Source organism: Phocoena sinus, chromosome 6 (genome assembly GCF_008692025.1).
Source record: "Phocoena sinus isolate mPhoSin1 chromosome 6, mPhoSin1.pri, whole genome shotgun sequence".
Classification (NCBI taxonomy): Eukaryota; Metazoa; Chordata; class Mammalia; order Artiodactyla; family Phocoenidae; genus Phocoena; species Phocoena sinus.
The window spans coordinates 10,623,897-10,641,063 of NC_045768.1; the positions used below are offsets into that span (position 1 = coordinate 10,623,897).

General features: G+C 37.2%; 1 protein-coding gene and 1 long non-coding RNA gene across 3 annotated transcripts in view; one reads left to right on the top strand and one right to left on the bottom strand.

Moving 5' to 3' along the window:
• Positions 1–17,167, top strand: part of NR6A1 (nuclear receptor subfamily 6 group A member 1) — a 204,422-nt gene that overhangs the window by 67,651 nt on the left and 119,604 nt on the right. The gene's annotated exons all lie outside the window — the stretch shown is intronic.
• LOC116755789 overlaps positions 1–17,167 on the bottom strand; it is a 39,052-nt gene that overhangs the window by 18,950 nt on the left and 2,935 nt on the right. Inside the window, exon 2 of the long non-coding RNA XR_004350463.1 lies at positions 1,556–1,656. This is a non-coding gene — a long non-coding RNA (uncharacterized LOC116755789). The remainder of the gene's footprint in view (positions 1–1,555; positions 1,657–17,167) is intronic.

Genomic DNA, 17,167 nt, shown 5'->3' on the forward strand with positions numbered 1-17,167 from the left:
AGCTGTTGATTAGCTTTAAATTTGTATGTGTACTAGGTCTAATATTGTGTAGGGATCTGGCTCATTTAGGAAGAATGTCAGCTTTTAGGCATGAGAGCATGGCCTTAAAATGGTTGTGAACTTTAAAGAAAATGTAATTGGGGTGGGATTTATTCAGACATTGACAGGCAATAAAAATCAACATATGAAGGGTTTAAATTTTCAGTTGAATGTTCTTTTAAAAATGGCTTAGAGGGGCTTCCCTGGTGGCATGGTGGTTGGGAGTCCGCCTGCCGATGCAGGGGACGCGGGTTCATGCCCCGGTCTGGGAGGATCCCACATGCTGCGGAGCGGCTGGGTCCGTAAGCTGTGGCCGCGGGGCCTGCGCGTCCAGAGCCTGTGCTCCGCGGTGGGAGAGGCCACAGCGGTGAGAGGTCCGCGTGCCGCAAAAAAAAAACAAAAACAAACAAAAAAAAAACTTAGAAATGTACAGACCTTCTTATTTAAAAAACTGTCTAGTGTATTTTCTTTAGGATTTATTTAAATCAAAATGAATTCCACTTTTCCTTTTGGTCACTTTTATGCTAGCATTCTTAGTCTTCTGCCCCCTTTAAAATGTTGGGGGGCTACGGGCATTCTAAATATGTAGACTTTTTTTTTAAACTACACTTTTTAGGTCTTTTGCCTGTTTCTACTATTACTACTTTGAGTCTTGCATATATTTCTTATGTTTAATGGGATCATTATGGCCAAAAAATGTACGATCGAAATAGACATTGGCAAACTATTTAAGAAAACAGAAAAGTAAAGCCTAGATCTGAATATTAATGGTGAAAGGAAAACCTAACAAGTGAAGAATAATGCTATCTGAGTTCAGAGTATTAGATACATTGGGAGGAAAAGGTTACAAGGGAATCTGTGGGCTGCTATAAATGTTCCATAATTTTGTTCTGGGTGGTAGTTACATGTATGTATACATATGTAAATATTAATCAGACTTATTTAAGGTTTGTTCACCTTACTGTATGTAAATTATACCTCAAAAAGTAAAATAGTAATAATCTTTTCTGAAGCAGATGTGGCAAAATCTTGATCATTGTTGAATAGGAGTTGATAGTTCATTTTACTATTATCACTGTTTTTATGAAAATTTAAAATGTTTCATGATAAAAATGAAATGAAAAATCCTGTCACTCTAAACAAGTCAAATTACATCTACTTTATGAGAGCTACAAGTGGTTTTTTATTCTCTCTTTTCTTTAACCTGTCATTTTTCATATTTGGAATTTTGTGTTTTATTGGATATTACTGGAGAGGAGAATGAAATCTTGTTTTTGTAATATCACTTGTTGAAAGAGGACAAATCCGGTCTTGATCTTAAAACCAGCTTATGTGTAAATTCTTTCCATTCTTGAATCTGAGTGGAGAAAAGTTGGACCACTTAGCTCTATTAAGTTCTAATTTAGCATCAGTTTTAAAGGGTCTTTCATAAGTCTATCTAATACTTATTGAGGATTTGCCATATATTTGGTATTGTGAGGAGTATCTTGTGGGGTGATGTTACTGTTTCACTTACCATTTGAGGACACTGAGGATCTGATGTCAAATAAGTTGTCCAAGTTCTCATGGCTGAAGTAGGGAGGGCTCCCCATTCTTGGCCTCCAAAGGATTCCTAAGCTGCCAATGTCAGAGTATAAATATGAAAAAAAATTAGCATTCTTTGTAATTGACTCTTTATTACCACAAAAGGATAATCACTAGTTTAAGAGACATTCATGTACTGTTTTAGATGTCTTTTTAGAGCTTGTATTGAGTGGCCTTTAAAATCTCAGAATCATTTCTAACACTTTCTTAATACCTTGGCAACATGGCTTTGTCCTTTAAAACAAAATCTGGGGTAAAGGGAAATACTTATTTCCCTGTTGTATGAAAAAGACTATTTGTAGGTCATCTTTTTTAAAAAAGGCAAGAACTTCTCTCTCTAAACCACATTAGAACCCACGCCAACTTGGTACAGGGCCCTTACCAGAGTAATGATGTCAGAATTTGAAAGAGTACATAGTGCAGCTGCCAGAGCTCACACTGTTTAATTTCAACACCATCTGTCTGCCAGAGTCCACAGCTTGATATTTTTTTCTGTATGTACCAAATTATAATCAGATATATTTATCTCATTGGGGGAGGGGAAATAAAGAATTATTGTTAGATAAACTTAACTGCTTTCTGAGGTAATGGTGCTGTTTTGCCTTTCACATACTTCTGAGCATCCCCCCCCCCCCGCCCCACCCAACTCCCAAGTATTTATTATCCTGCGTGAATTTTTCCAAAATGTGACACTGAGGGGCAATTCACACCTCGCCTAGTTTATGTTTTGTGAGGAATCCCTTCCCTTTGCATGGTTCTCTATTCAGAAAGTTCCACGTGCTACATTCCATCCATTTGCCAAGTCTTGGACTCTTATCCAAAGTACAGTATTTGAGTATGCAATTACACATTACACATACTGGCAACAGCATACTTTCTCCCGGCCTCTCTTAGAGAAAGCTCAAAGCCAGAGGAGCAAATCCAGATGGTCTTGAGTCTGGCATCCTCAATTCAGAATTCTAGATGGCAAGACTTCATTTGGAAGCGTACCAGGCTTACTCAGCACCTGTTCTTGCTAACATCACATTTTTATGACCAGAGATTCTGGAGTTTTCCTCCTTTGCTGAGCAGAAAGAACACCACACCAGAGCTGCATGGGAAGAGGCTCTCCATCATTTGAGGGAAGTATTTAATTTGCTTCCACAGGCATGCAGAGGAGGATAGCCTTGCTGTTCGGAGTTAAGTCTGGGATGAGAGCGGGTGCTACTGCAGCTGCAGCTCCTTAACCAAATCTGGCCTTGTTTAATTTTTAAATAGTCTAAAATGTTTTGGCATCAACATAAGTGAACCATTACAGGCTCTCTGGCACCTAACATAGTACCTTTTACAAGGGGGAGGTGCTCAATGACTAAATTCAGTCACCATTTATTGAACTCTCTGTGTGTACTGGGCAATGTACTAGATGCTAGCGATGAATAAGATCTTTTTTCAAGAAGCCCACAGTCTGGTAGAAGGCATAAACTCTTGAACAGATAAGCTACAATTCATTGATTTTATTTGTTGTCGATGCAGTTCAGTATTTTGTTTCTTTTGTGAGTCCGCTACAAGAACCAGTCCACAGGATTGACATCGTGACCTAAGAACAAGCATGGGATTTCCTTTTAATTCTAAAATATGCTACTCGCTGGCATTTTTGCCTCTTTAGATACCTCTTCTGACTTGCCCAGGAATGAAGATTTGTGGAGTGTGGAAAGATGTCAGAATAATGCAGAAAGACCTTTCTAAGAAAGCTTCCAGAATTGATTATTCTGTTCTAAGCAGTCTTTATCTAAAAAAGGTAGGAGGATGTACCAGTCTCTCTAGATAGCTCTGTTGGTTATCAGGCTCTTGTAAGGTAAAAGTAGGAAAAATTATTTCCTTCTCTCTGTGCAACGTAGGCTTCCTTCATCTGAATTGTTGCACAGTTAGGGCAGAGCCAGAAAGCACATTTTTTTCCCCCTAACTATTTCTGGACAGGTGAGGTCATATTTCCTTAGTAGTGATAACAGTTCTTGTGTATAACTTGTTATTCTTTCAGGCTTTTTCCCTCCATTTTTGAGGATGAGTATGTGAATATTTTCATTGGGCTTCTCTTATCCATAAGAAGAATGTTAAATTGTTTATGTCCAAACTTATTTCCCCATTTCTTTTTTTTTTTTGACCGTGCTGCGCAGCTTGTGGGATCCTAGTTCCCCGACCAGGGACTGAATCCAGGCCCTCAGCAGTGAAGGCATGGAGTTGGACCGCCAGGGAATTCCCTCCCCATTTCTTTGATGCAGAAGTCTCAGACAAAACATGTATACTGCTGGTATTAAAATAATAACAGCTTATACTTATATAGTACTTATGTTCCAGGTTTTGTTTTTAGAGCTTTACAAATAAAGCAATTATAAAGAAGGTTGTTTCATCCTCACAACAGTCCAGTGAGATAGATGGTTATTATTTTTTCCATTTTACAGATTAAAAACAGGAAGGCAAAGTAAGGTAAATAACTTGCCCAAGATCACATAGCTAAGTGGCAGAGCCAGGATTTAAATTCAGGAGTTTCAGACCCATTGTGTTCTTAATCAGTGCACTATACCATTTCATATGCAGTTTGACATTGAATGATACAGAGTTCCCTAAAAGTAGGGGATAATAATAATATCTACCATTTGTGTGCCTCCTATAGCTAGGCATTATACATGTCACTTTACTTCTTTTCAATCTTAATGGGTATGTGAATTGGTCCCATTTTGCAGATGATAATATCAACATTTATGGAGAACCTAACTATGGGTCAGGCATTGTATTTAAGTGCTTTACTTCGTATTATCTCATTTAATGTTCACAGTAGTTCTGTGGATCATTACTATTCTCATTCTGGATATGAGAAAACTGAAGCTAGAGGTGGTCACTTTCCTGGAGTAAAATAGCTAAGGAGGTCTCTTGCCTATTTTTGCTGTATACCTGAAACTAACACCAATATTGTTAATCAACTATACTCCAATATAAAATAAAAAATTAAAAAAAAAATAGCTAAGGAGAGATAGAAAGTTAAGATTTAAATACAGGTTTGCCTGTCTCCAGACCCCAAGCTCTTGATACCACATAATACTTAAAGAGAAGCAATAATTAGCTATAGATATTCCAATGGTAAGGCGAATCTCAGAAGACTGAGCCTAGCTCCAAATCTGTTTCTCGTCTTTAATCCTCACATAGTTTGTTGATTAATTGTGAGCCTTTCTTTTCTTCTTCATGTTCTCATAATAGAGAAACTTGAGATGTCACAGATAGTCTTCTTGTCTGAACAAGAAGACTTGTCTATCTGATTGTCTATCTGATTTAGTGAACTTGTCCTTTATTAAGGCTTTGAATTTTTCTTTAATTCCATTTGCTGGACTCATCACTCTTTATAGATTTGTTTCTGTTATCTTCACAGGAATTTCTAGAAGTTATAGTGGGGAAAATCATAAGCATCTATGAGGTTCTGTTTTTGAAATACTGCACTTTAGTGTATCTTTATCTTGCTTCCCTTGGATTGTAAGTTTATTTTCTTTACCACCTAAGATGTGGTGTTGGAGATTTTTGTTTGTTTTAAATTAATTTTTAATGTGAGAACCTTTATGTGTCTGTCCCGTTGAGTCTCTGTAGTTGCATTCAAGTCTTGAATCTCATGTATCACCCATTTCCATTGGCAGAGTCAAATCTAATAATTTCAGAAATGAGTATGTTTTCTGTCCCTTCTTCCTGTTCTAAATATATTTCCCTTTTCTATCATTCTAGATTTTCTCTTCTTTCTCTTCAATCGGTTGGTCACTTAGATTTATTAAATCTACCTCCCAAATACCTATCAAACTCTGGCCCAAAGTAATCAACATCACTAGATATCAGAATAATGAAAAAAATTAAAATAATATACTACCACATGGCCACCAGAATGGCTAAAATTAAAATAACAAACAAAAAAACTGACCATTTAAAGCATTGCAGAGAACAAGTGTAACACTCAACTTCTGCCAGCAGAAGTAGAGTGTAAGTTGGTACAAACATTTGAAAACTCTTCAGGAGTACCTTTGCAAGTTGAACATAAGCAATTCCATGTCTAGGCATATACCCAACAAAAATGGATAAAGTGTATGCTGAAAGAACATTTATGAGAATGTTCATAACAGCATTATTTGTAATAGTCCCAAACTGGAAACAACTAAATATCTATCAACAATAGAATGGGTAAATGAATTGTGGTATAATCTGTAAAGTGGAATACTGTACAGACAAACTGTCACAGTATGCAGCAGCATGGATGAATGTCCTATACAAAATGTTGAGCAAAAGGAGCCAGACACAAAAGATTATATAATATGTGATTACCTTTATGTAAAGTTCAAAAATAGGCTAAACTAATCTGTGGTGATAGAAGTCAGAATAGTGGTTACGTTTACTGAGAGGATATAATGACTGTGAGGGGGTACAAAGGAGGTTTCTGAGGTATTAGTAATACTCTGTATCTTGATTTGGGTGTTGGTTCCACAAGTGTGTTCACTTTGTAAAAATTCATTGAACTGTACATTTGAGATGAGTGTGCTTTACTTTTTACACTGGAACAAACACAAATTTTAAAAAGCTAGGCGGAAGCTTGGTTAAAAGTTTGAGGGGAAGCATAGGGCTCAAGGACTTGTGTTAAGAGACCATTTCTAGTTAATGACTTGGAGTTAGTCACTTAAGAGAGGCCTTAAATTATAACTTTTTAAAATTTACAGTAAAGGGCTGGAAGGAATCACACCAAACCAATAATACTTTGGGTCAAGAGTAGGGTTGTGAGAGAATTGGTGGGGTTTTACCTTTTATTCTGTTTAGTACTTCTCACATTTTGAGTTATTTTTCAATAATATTTTAAGCATGCTTTTTTAAAAAGCAATTTTAATGAAGGAAACGTTAAGTAAGTAGCATGACAAGTAATAGCGAAAGATACTTGAGGTCAAGTGGAACTTTGGTGCCCTGCAAATCAGATCTCATTTAGCCATAGTTATTTTACAGTTCAGTAAAACAGCAAGAGAATTGCTCAGAGGTTGAATAGAGCAAAATGTCAAAATAAAACAAAACAAGCCCTGGCCTCCCGTTTGCATCTTAAAAAAAAAAAAACTGTGGTAAAAAACACATAACGTAAAATTTATCATCTTAACTTTTTAAAAATACATAGTTCAGGGCTTCCCTGGTGGCGCAGTGGTTGAGAGTCCGCCTGCCGATGCAGGGGACACTGGTTCGTGCCCCTGTCCGGGAAGATCCCACATGCTGCGGAGCGGCTGGGCCCGTGAGCCATGGCTGCTGAGCCTGTGCGTCCGGAGCCTGTGCTCCACAACGGGAGAGGCCACAACAGTGAGAGGCCCGCATACAGCCAAAAAAAAAAAAAATACATAGTTCATAAGTGTTAAGTATGTTCATATTGTTGATCAACAGATCTCTAGAACTTTTTCATCTTGAAAATTTGAAACCCTGTATCCATTAAACAACTCCCCATTTTCCCTTCTTCCAACCCCTGGTAACCACCATTCTACTTGTTTCTATGAATTTGACTACTTTAGATAGCCCATATAAGTGGCAGCATACAATACTTGTCTTTTTTTGACGGGCTTCTTATTTCACTTAGCATAATGCCCTCAAGGTTCATCTGTGTTGGAGCATGTGACAGCCTTTGCGTCTTTACTGCCACTGTTGTGGTCAAAACCATCATTTCTTTCATCTGAATGATTGCAGTAGCCTCAGTATTCTCCTTGCCTCCAATCTCGCCCACCTCTAATTTACCTTCTACCCAGTGGCTAAATGCAAATTTGACTTGAAAACTTGATGCCCTGACTGCCGTTAAATAAAATCTAAATGCTTTCAGCTGACAAAGGCTTTCACTATGGGGCCCTAATACACTAGTTCCTAAATCACATCCGTTTCCTTATTGCTCCCAAACTAGGTACACCGTTTGCTCCCAAGCTAGATACACATCTTAATTTTTTTCTTGATCATACTGTTTCATGTTCCCAATCTGTATTTGTTGACAGTGAATCATGACTTTTAGTGAGGCACTTTGTCATTTATGACTCTCATTCAGCTGTATGAGGAACTTAGTATTTTCCCATTTTACAGCTGAGGCAACTGAGGCTCAGAGAATTTTAGTTAGAAATTCTTTGATTAAACCCATGTTTTCATACTGTCTCTGCTTTTTTCTCTACATTTTACTGCCTGCCCAAAATTAAGGATCTTTTCTGGTGAATTCTAGTTACCTGTTATCAAAAGGTAACCATGAATTTCTAGGAACTATTAAAGCAGAACAAGTGCCTTAAAATAATGTTAATGATAATTTTGCTTTACTATTTACAACAGGCTTTCACATTCACATATAATAATCCAGAGATGCCGTTCTTTTAAGATATTATATATCCTTTTAAATAACATTACAATATAAGCATAGAACAATGGTGCAATGGACACTAGTCTATTTTAGCAAACACTGAATGTATTTCTCCAAATTAGACTATATTGTTTATACTTAAATAAATTTTTAAGAGAGATTATATAGTTCTTTCTACTTTTTCTGGAGACTTGAAACCTAATAAATAAATGATATCTAGCTATTTTTAAAAGTTCCATGCATAGTTTAGACTGCATACTTGCTGACATTCAGAAATCTATTTTCATCATATGTAAAATTACATCGTACTGTCCCATATTCTTGTGATCCTGGAAACTAGTTCTTTTCAAAGTTAGAAGCAGAAAAAATTTATCTAGTCTTTGAAAGGAAAAATTTTAAAGAAGGAAAAAGTCCCACCAAACCATAGAAAAATCAAACTGCTATAGTGAACTGAGGAGTCCCCCTAGGAACCAGTCATCTGGACTGTGCTGTTTCTTAGCAGTTTTGACAGTGGACAAGCTTTCCAAGCTTCAATATCTTCATCAGTAAAATAGGTGCTAATAACAGTACTGGATTCTGTAGATGGTTGTGATTATTAAATGACATGTTTAGAAAAACATTGCACAGGTTCTGACATGTAGTAGACCCTTGGTAAATGTTATTTGCTATTATTTGGGGAGGGTGTATTTTTGAAACATATTAGGTATATATAAGTATCAAAGTCTTAGCAGATGGGAAGCTTTACCAGAAATCTGACCTTTCACACCGAGCTGATCAGCTTTCATTTTTGGACCATGCCGTTACTGTGACAATTTCTCTTCTGTGTGATATACATATTCTCAAATATCTGCAGGAAACCTGGGACGTCATTTTCTCTTAAGGAGAAATCCGTCTTGTCAGACTGAAATTAAGCAGGATTTACAGGGAAAATTACAAAGAAATGAAAACTGATAGTAATTTTATTAGCTATTCTGTGGGAAGTAAAAGTTTTTTTTCTTCCTGTCAGTGTTTGAATTCCTCTTGACTGTAGGTACTTGGGTAAACATTACTTTGTGCTGGTATGAGGCCATGTAAGTGGAATCTATTCAATTGGATTTTACTGACATTGGGCTTTTTTTTTTCTTTCTTAAGAAATTTTGATTTTTACGTTGATTATTCAGTACAGTGTGTGTCCTCAAAGGTTTTCCTTTTTCTAGTTAAGGCCTGAAATATTTAATGTTTCAGCAATTAGGCAGGGCAAATGTTACATGATGTAAGAGGGCCAGATTGGGAAGCATACTAAAGGCAAGCTTTTTGAGGAAAGAACTCTTTTTAATGACTTTGGATCTCTTCTTATACATAAAAGTACCTGAAACAAAGTTGTCATTAAGTAAAGCTTTGTTGAGTAAGTGATATTATTGGTTATTTTCTTGTCTTGGTAAGAATTTATAGGACTTCCCTGGTGGCGCAGTGGTTAAGAATCTGCCTGCCATTGAAGGGGACACGGGTTCAATTTGTGGTCTGGAAAGATCCCACATGCCGCCGAGCAACTAAGCCGGCGTGCCACAACTACTGAAGCCCACACACTCTGGGGCCCATGTGCCGCAGCTACTGAAGCCTAGAGCCCGTGCTCCGCAACAAGAAAAGCCACCGCAATGAGAAGCCTGTGCACCGCAAGGAAGAGTAGCCCATGCTCACCACAACTAGAGAAAGCCCGTGCGCAGCAACAAAGACCCAACGCAGCCAAAAAAAGAAAAAACAAAAGAATTTATAGTAATTTCTATTATAAATTTGGGAAACCAAAAATTTATATCCATAGTTAATACTCTTTGCTCACTCCTAAAATTTGAAAATAATTCAGATGTGAAAATACTGATTTTGTGCATTTTAATTTATCACCACAGTTTTCCATGTTGTTTTTCTCACAAAGGGATTAATTCTTGATTCATGTCATTGTTTCCAAGTAATGAACACATCTACAAGATAGAGTGATTTGATTTGATTTGTTTTTACTTCTGAGATTTGGGGAGCCTAATGTTCAGCTTCCCTGTATCCTGTTGGAAGGTTTTCAAGATTTCTGTCCACTGCCTATCATTTTCAAGGGTGTATAATTTATCTTACTAGGGAGTTTCTTCTATTTTCTTGTCCTTATTTCACTTTGAGTTTTCCTTTAGAACTCTTCTTTTTTCATTATTGAAGAAATGGAAACCTTATTATATTTGGGTACCAGCTAATTATGTATAGCACGTTCTCAGTGTTATGAGCTTAGGGTGAGACAGGTGCTATCAGTTCCTGTTAGTAGGAGTGTAAATTGGTCAAACTAAAAAAATTATCAGAAATGTAGTTAGTGATTTCTGTATAAATATGTTCACTAAAGTATTACTTATAATAGAAAATAACTAGAAACCACCTGGATATCTAAAAAAAATGTCATTTTTACAGACTTTAAAAAATGCTTTTAAGGGAACAAATTAGAATATAAAATTGTATATAAAGAATTGATTCCATTGTATATGAACTACACCAAGATATTAGTAAGAATTTTCTCTGTAAGTGGGGTTATAGGTGACAGATTTTCTTTACATTTTTTTTATTATCCAAATTTCTATATAGATCAGGTGTTACGAATATAATGACAAAAACTCCTGGTATTTTAAAAATCACTGATAACTACAAAACAAGACTAGAGGGAAATTTATTGACAGTGGTTATCTTTAGATAGTGGGATGATGAATAACTTTTTTTAAGATTATGAATAACATTTTGTCTTCATATTTTTTGTGCTTCTCAGTCTATCTTCAGTAAGCATACTATTTTTATAAGATGAAAAAATAAGTTATTTTATAAAGTATATCACTATAGTCAACCAGGAATTTTCTTTCAGAGACATTTCTTTCTCTGTGAGACTTCCATAATGATCTTTAGGGGAAAGGCATACTTTCTTTGCCCTGCTTGATGGCTTTGGTAGACTTGAGAATACAAATCTTTTTTTTTTTTTTCCTCTAGTTGTGGCGAGTGGGGGCTACTCTTCCTTGCGGTGTGCGGGCTTCTCATTGGGGTGGCTCCTCATTTTGTGGAGCAGGGGCTCTAGGGCAGGCGCGGGCTTCAGTAGTTGAAGCACACAGGCTCAGTAGTTGTGGCTCACGGGCTTAGTTGCTCCGTGGCATGTGGGATCTTCCCAGACCAGAGATCAAACCCATGTCCCCTGCATTGGCAGGCGGATTCTTAACTACTACGCCACCAGGGAAGTCCCTCCAAATTTTAGTTATGTTTCTTCTATACAATTTCTGATTAAATTAACTGAAATAGTAATACTGCTGGAGATAAAGTGCTCTACCTTTTGAAATCTGTGTGAGTGTAGTGATGCATTTCACCATTAACATCCCAACTTCAAAGTATTTTTCTCACAGTATTCTTGCTATCTTGTGTTTAGCATATACCACCAGAAACTTTTCAGTAATCAGAAGTAGCAGTTGATCCATTAATGGATCTTGCTCTGCTTAGCTCTCAACATCTGAAATAAATATTTTAGATATACATAAGCCTTTAAAACCTGTTATTTTTTTAAAAAAACTAGAGTGATTCTCATATACATGGATATAAAAGCAGAATGGATAATAGTAATATCCACTATTTGTAAAACTTTAGCTATGTTTGTCAAACATTTGTGGTATTCCAGGCACTATGCTAGACACCGACAAACATATTTTTCACAGCAGTTCTTTGAAGTAGTATTATTTTCCCTTTTTTCTCCTAGAGGAGGTATCTAAGGTTCAGAAAGGCAGATTTGTCTTGGGTCACGCAGTCAGTGAGTGCTTAAGCTGAGACTGGATTCCAGTCTTTGTGACTATGATGCTGAAGGACAGGACCTTTGTCTGGTTTGCCATTGTATATTCAGTGCCTACAACAACGCTTGGCATATACTAAGCATTCAACAGATAGCCTTTGAAAGAATGAACTATATACCTAGAAGCTTTTAGGTGGCCAAGCAGAAGAGATTGTCTGTTCTAGTAATATAGGATATACATAGAAGTGAGCCTGATAAAATGTAATACTATTAGAAAGCCAAATGGAGATACTTCTAACAAAATCTAGGTCATAGTAACAGATGACCAGATTGGGAGTCTCTTTTTTTTTTTTTTTTTTTTTTGCGGTACGTGGGCCTCTCACTGTTGTGGCCTCTCCCGTTGCGGAGCACAGGCTCAGCGGCCACAGCTCACGGGCCCAGGTGCTCCGCGGCATGTGGGATCTTCCGAGACCGGGGTGCGAACCTGTGTCCCCTGCATCGGTAGGCGGACTCTCAACCACTGCGCCACCAGGGAAGCCCGGGAGCCTCCTTTTTGATTTAACTGTATAATTTGTTCTGAGTACATTTGCCAGCTCTCTTTTCCAGTTGACCTTGCTATTCAGTGAACAAAGGAAAAGCAAAATACACATGATATTGGGTGCTTGCCGGTGGGGAAAAAAAAATCTGTGTGGAAACCCAAGTTCTGTAAGTGTCAAGGAACAAGAATGGGAATTTCTTGATTGGGATTTGGGTACTGGGAACCTCAGATTCTGTGGAAATAACATTGTGCCATTGTGGTATATGGAGATACTTTATTGTTAACAGCAACTTCTTTATATAGTCCTATGACAACAAAGACTAAATTCCAATTGGAAGAGAGGTTAATATTTAGATACCTCATAGACATGGTACTAGTTTGTACGATAAATTGTTACAGAAGCCCGGTTTTGACTCTAGCCCTAGCCCTGCCTTCTTTTCATGTTTATCATCCATGTCTGAAATATTCTTGGTTGCTAAGAGCTAGCTGAGTCATGGGTTGAGTACTAGCTAGCTGTGTGGTCATGATGTCATAGCATGCGCCATTAAAGGAAATGGTAAGTGCTAGGAATTTAGTCTTAAGGAAGGGGGTGAAGGGAAATATGTATCACACCTAATGCTTCAGTGTATCACGGTCTGCTCCTGGATTGTTTTTCTACGTTCAGACACCCTTTACTCTTTCCCCTCCAGAAATTTTCTTGTTTTTAATCATCACCTGTCAAAAGGAGACTGAATTTTTGTATGAGATAGTGGTTTGCCACAGATCTGAGTAATGGTCACTGTGAAACCACCCTATGTTTGTTTGAAGGTGTTGGGTTGGCCAAAATTTTCGTTCGGTTTTTCTGTAAGATGGTTCTAGTAGCGCTTAGTTGTCTTTAACCTCTTTCGAAACGATTTTGTTAGCTTATAGTGTGACAGCTGTCGTATCAGTGTGCATTTAAAAAAACAGCTTATCAAAATTGGTGAATTTTTATGTAGATATTTTAATATTAAAGATGGAAGAAAAAAGCAACATTTTCAGCATATTATGCTTTATTATTGCAAGAAAGGTAAAAATGCAGCTGAAACGCAAAAAAAGATTTGTGCAGTGTGTGGAGAAGGTGCTGTGACTGATCAAACGTGCTAGAAGTGGTTTGCGCAGTTTTATGCTGGAGATTTCTCTCTGGACGATGCTCCACAGTCGGATAGACCAATTGAAGTTGATAGCGATCAAATTGAGACATTAATTGAGAACAATCATCGTTATACCACGCGGGAGATAGCCAACATACTGAAAATATCCAAATCGAACGTTGAAAATCATTTGCACCAGCTTGGTTATGTCAGTCGCTTTGATGTTTGGGTTCCACATAAGTTAAGCAAAAAAACCCTTTTTGACCATATTTCCACATGCAATTCTCTACTTAAACATAAGAAAAACATTCCGTTTTTAAAACCAGTTGTGACGGGTGATGAAAAGCGGATAGTGTACAATAATGTGGAACAGAAGAGATTGTGGGGCAAGCGAAATGAACCACCACCAACCACACCAAAGGCTGGTCTTCATCCAAAGAAGGTGATGTTGTGTATATGGTGAGATTGGAAGGGAGTCCTCTATTATGAGCTCCTTCTGGAAAACCAAACGATGAATTCCAACAAGTACTGCTCCCAATGAGACCAACTGAAAGCAGCACCCGACGAAGAGCATCTGGAATTAGTCAACAGAAAACACATAATCTTCCATCAGGATAACGCAAGACCGCATGTTTCTTTGATGACCAGGCAAAAACTGTTACAGCTGGCTGGGAAGTTCTGATTCATCCGCCATATTCACCAGACGTTGCACCTTCGGATTTCCATTTATTTTGGTCTTTACAAAATTCTCTCTCTCTCTTTTTTTAATTTTTAAATTTGTTGTTTTTAAAAATATTTATTTATTTGGTTGCGCCGGGTCTTAGTTGCGGCAGGCAGGCTCATTAGTTGAGGCGTGTGAGCTCTTCGTTGTGGCATGCATGTGGGATCTAGTTCCCCGACCAGGGATTGAACTCGGGCCCCTGCATTGGGAGTGCGGAGACTTAACCACTGCACCACCAGGGAAATACCACAAAATTCTCTTAATGGAAAAAGTTTCAATTCCGTGGAAGACTGTAAAAGGCACCTGGAACAGTTCTTTGCTCAAAAAGATTAAAAAGTTTTGGGAAGATGGAATTACAAAGTTGCCTCAAAAATGGCAGAAGGTAGTGGAACAAAACGGTGAATACGTTGTTCAATAAAGTTCTTGGTGAAAATGAAAAATGTGTCTTTTATTTTTATTTAAAAACCGAAGGAACTTTTTGGCCAACCCAGTATTTTGTTTCCATAATGGCTTGAAATCCATTAAGGTCTTGTAGTTTACTATCTCTCTTTGCTTGAATCAAACGGAGCTGAGGGTGTACCTTCTTTCATATTCTTATGAACTATGTTAGTTCAGCTTCGAAGGATGGCATGGCAGTTTCTCCAAATCATTGGGTCCATTCTCTGAGTTTCTGAGTTCTCTGAGTTTCTGAACTCAGATCCCTACCATTTTTTAAATGAGATGGCCTCTAGCCATGGTTATCTCAGTTAATAGCTTATCAGCTCCAAGAGGGCAGCTTCTGTATCTATTTTGTTCATCATTCAACCTGGGTCTAGCACTGGGCTTGATAAATATTTGAATACCCTCTTGCAAATCAAAATTGCTGTCTGTCATTTAGCCTCCAGTCTAGATATGTTTTTTGGATCACTACTGGTAACAAAGACTTGGAAGTGACTTTGTTAAAAATCGCCTAGCTAGATAGTGGCAGAGCTAAAATTTCATGTCATATCTAATCCAGCCAGTTTCCGGGATTATGAACCTACCTTTTCAGATTTTACACTGTACCACATTATCTCCCCTATAATGTTGTTCTGCTGTTTGCTTTGGAAAATCTCTTGCCTTTCGTACTCTGAAAAGATTTTGTGGCACGTTCAACATTTTTCAGTTATTTGGCATCATCATTAAGAAACACCTACTTTTTCTAGTTTCTGCTAGATTACTTTCAACTTTAAAATGAGTCTACAGATGTAGTATAGATCTTGCCTCGGAATTCCTTCTATGGCTTTGGTTTTATTTTATTTAAAAATTTTTTTATTGGAGTATAGTTGATTTACAATGTTGTGTTAGTTTCAAGTGTATGGCTTTGATTTTAAAAGACATGAATTTTCTTTCCCATACCTGCAGGAGGCTATTTTAATTTCTTAGTCATAGGCGATATTAGAATTTTCATGTTTCTGTTTTAATCACCAAGAAGAATTAGTAGAAAGCTTATTCCAAAAAAGTCTCCAGGAAATACTATTTCTTAATTTAAGAAAAGGATTCTTATATATGTAATAGCATTAAATTAGTATCAGTATTAAATACACCTCATGATATTAAAATCTGATGTTCCACCTCACTTTTCAAATGATAATTTTCCTATATTCATTCAGTCAGTTCATCTAATATTTCTAAGACTTTGTGAGATTCTTTGTGCAGTGTTGACAGCTTTCATCTTCATATGGCCTGTACTATAAAGCAGCCTGGAACCCTTCTATTTCCATTCTCTGTGTTTGGGAAGAGTGTCAGACAATGAATTGAACCTCAAGCCCTTACTGTGTTTTTACAGAATCGACATTTCCAGGGTGTTTTCCAATGTGCCAGGAGCAGTTCAAGATCTTTTATATATATGATCCTTGAACCTTAAAACGACTGTCAGGAAGGCATTAATATTCGTGGTTTATACACGAGAAGTCTGAGACAAAGAGAGGAAGTGACTTATTCAGGATCACGTAGTAAATAAGTGGCAGAGCCAGGATTCCAACCCATGTGCACTTGACCCTAAGACCCAGTTTCTTGCATCTAGCAGGCATAGGATGGGTTGAGAATGCATCCAAATTGAAGGACCTCATATTCATGTTTATCATGTCTGATTATTTGATGGTAGATTTGGAGGTTAAGACATGTAGTCATAACACTAAATGCCATTCTGGAACATTTTAATTACTCTGGCCACTGCTACCTGTCTGCTGCTACCGTCTTAATATTCTTCATAACCTTTATTACAGACCAAGGAAAAAAATGAAACCTTTGTTTTCAAAATGCTTTTTTAGACATCTCTCAAGTATCATAGTGCTAGCTACCTTGTCTTGTCCTTGTATTTTTTGCTTAGAGATCACTTTCTTTCATGTCTAGTTGGATGTGCAGTTGAAAACAGGTGTTCTGGATATAAATATGCTCTAGATCAATACTGTCCAATAGAACTTCCTGCAGTTGGAAATGTCCAGTTTCTGCATTGTCTAGTATAATAACCACTAGTTACGTGGGGCTGTTTAGTGCTTGAAATGTAGCTAGTGCAACTGTGGAACCGAATTTTAAATTTTATTTAATTTTGACTAAATTCAAATAAAAATAGCCACATGTGATTATAGCACAGTTTGAGGTAGTAATTGATTCTTGTGTTTGATAAGTAATGATAGAATTTGAGGAAACCCAATAATTAATAGTTTAAAAGTTGCTGATTGGTTTTCCAGCAACATAAACTTTGGCATGTGTTTATCCTAAAGCCATAGGACCAAATAGAATAGAACAGTTCATATTTCTAAAGCACTTTTTGATTATTCATGATCTCATTTGATGAGTATTTCAGGATATCATTTGGGACTTGTGTTTGCTAATGGATCACAGAAGAACAAAACCATTTACAACTTTCTTGTGCAGGGGCTACTCCTGTTGAAATGGACACCATTCTGGCCCCTTGATGCTCAGGTTGAGGATTGAGGGCCTGGACAGGAACCCATGAACTGTTTTCCACTGCTCATTGAGATTGGAGAATTATCCCTCTCCCCTCACCTAGAATGTCCATTAA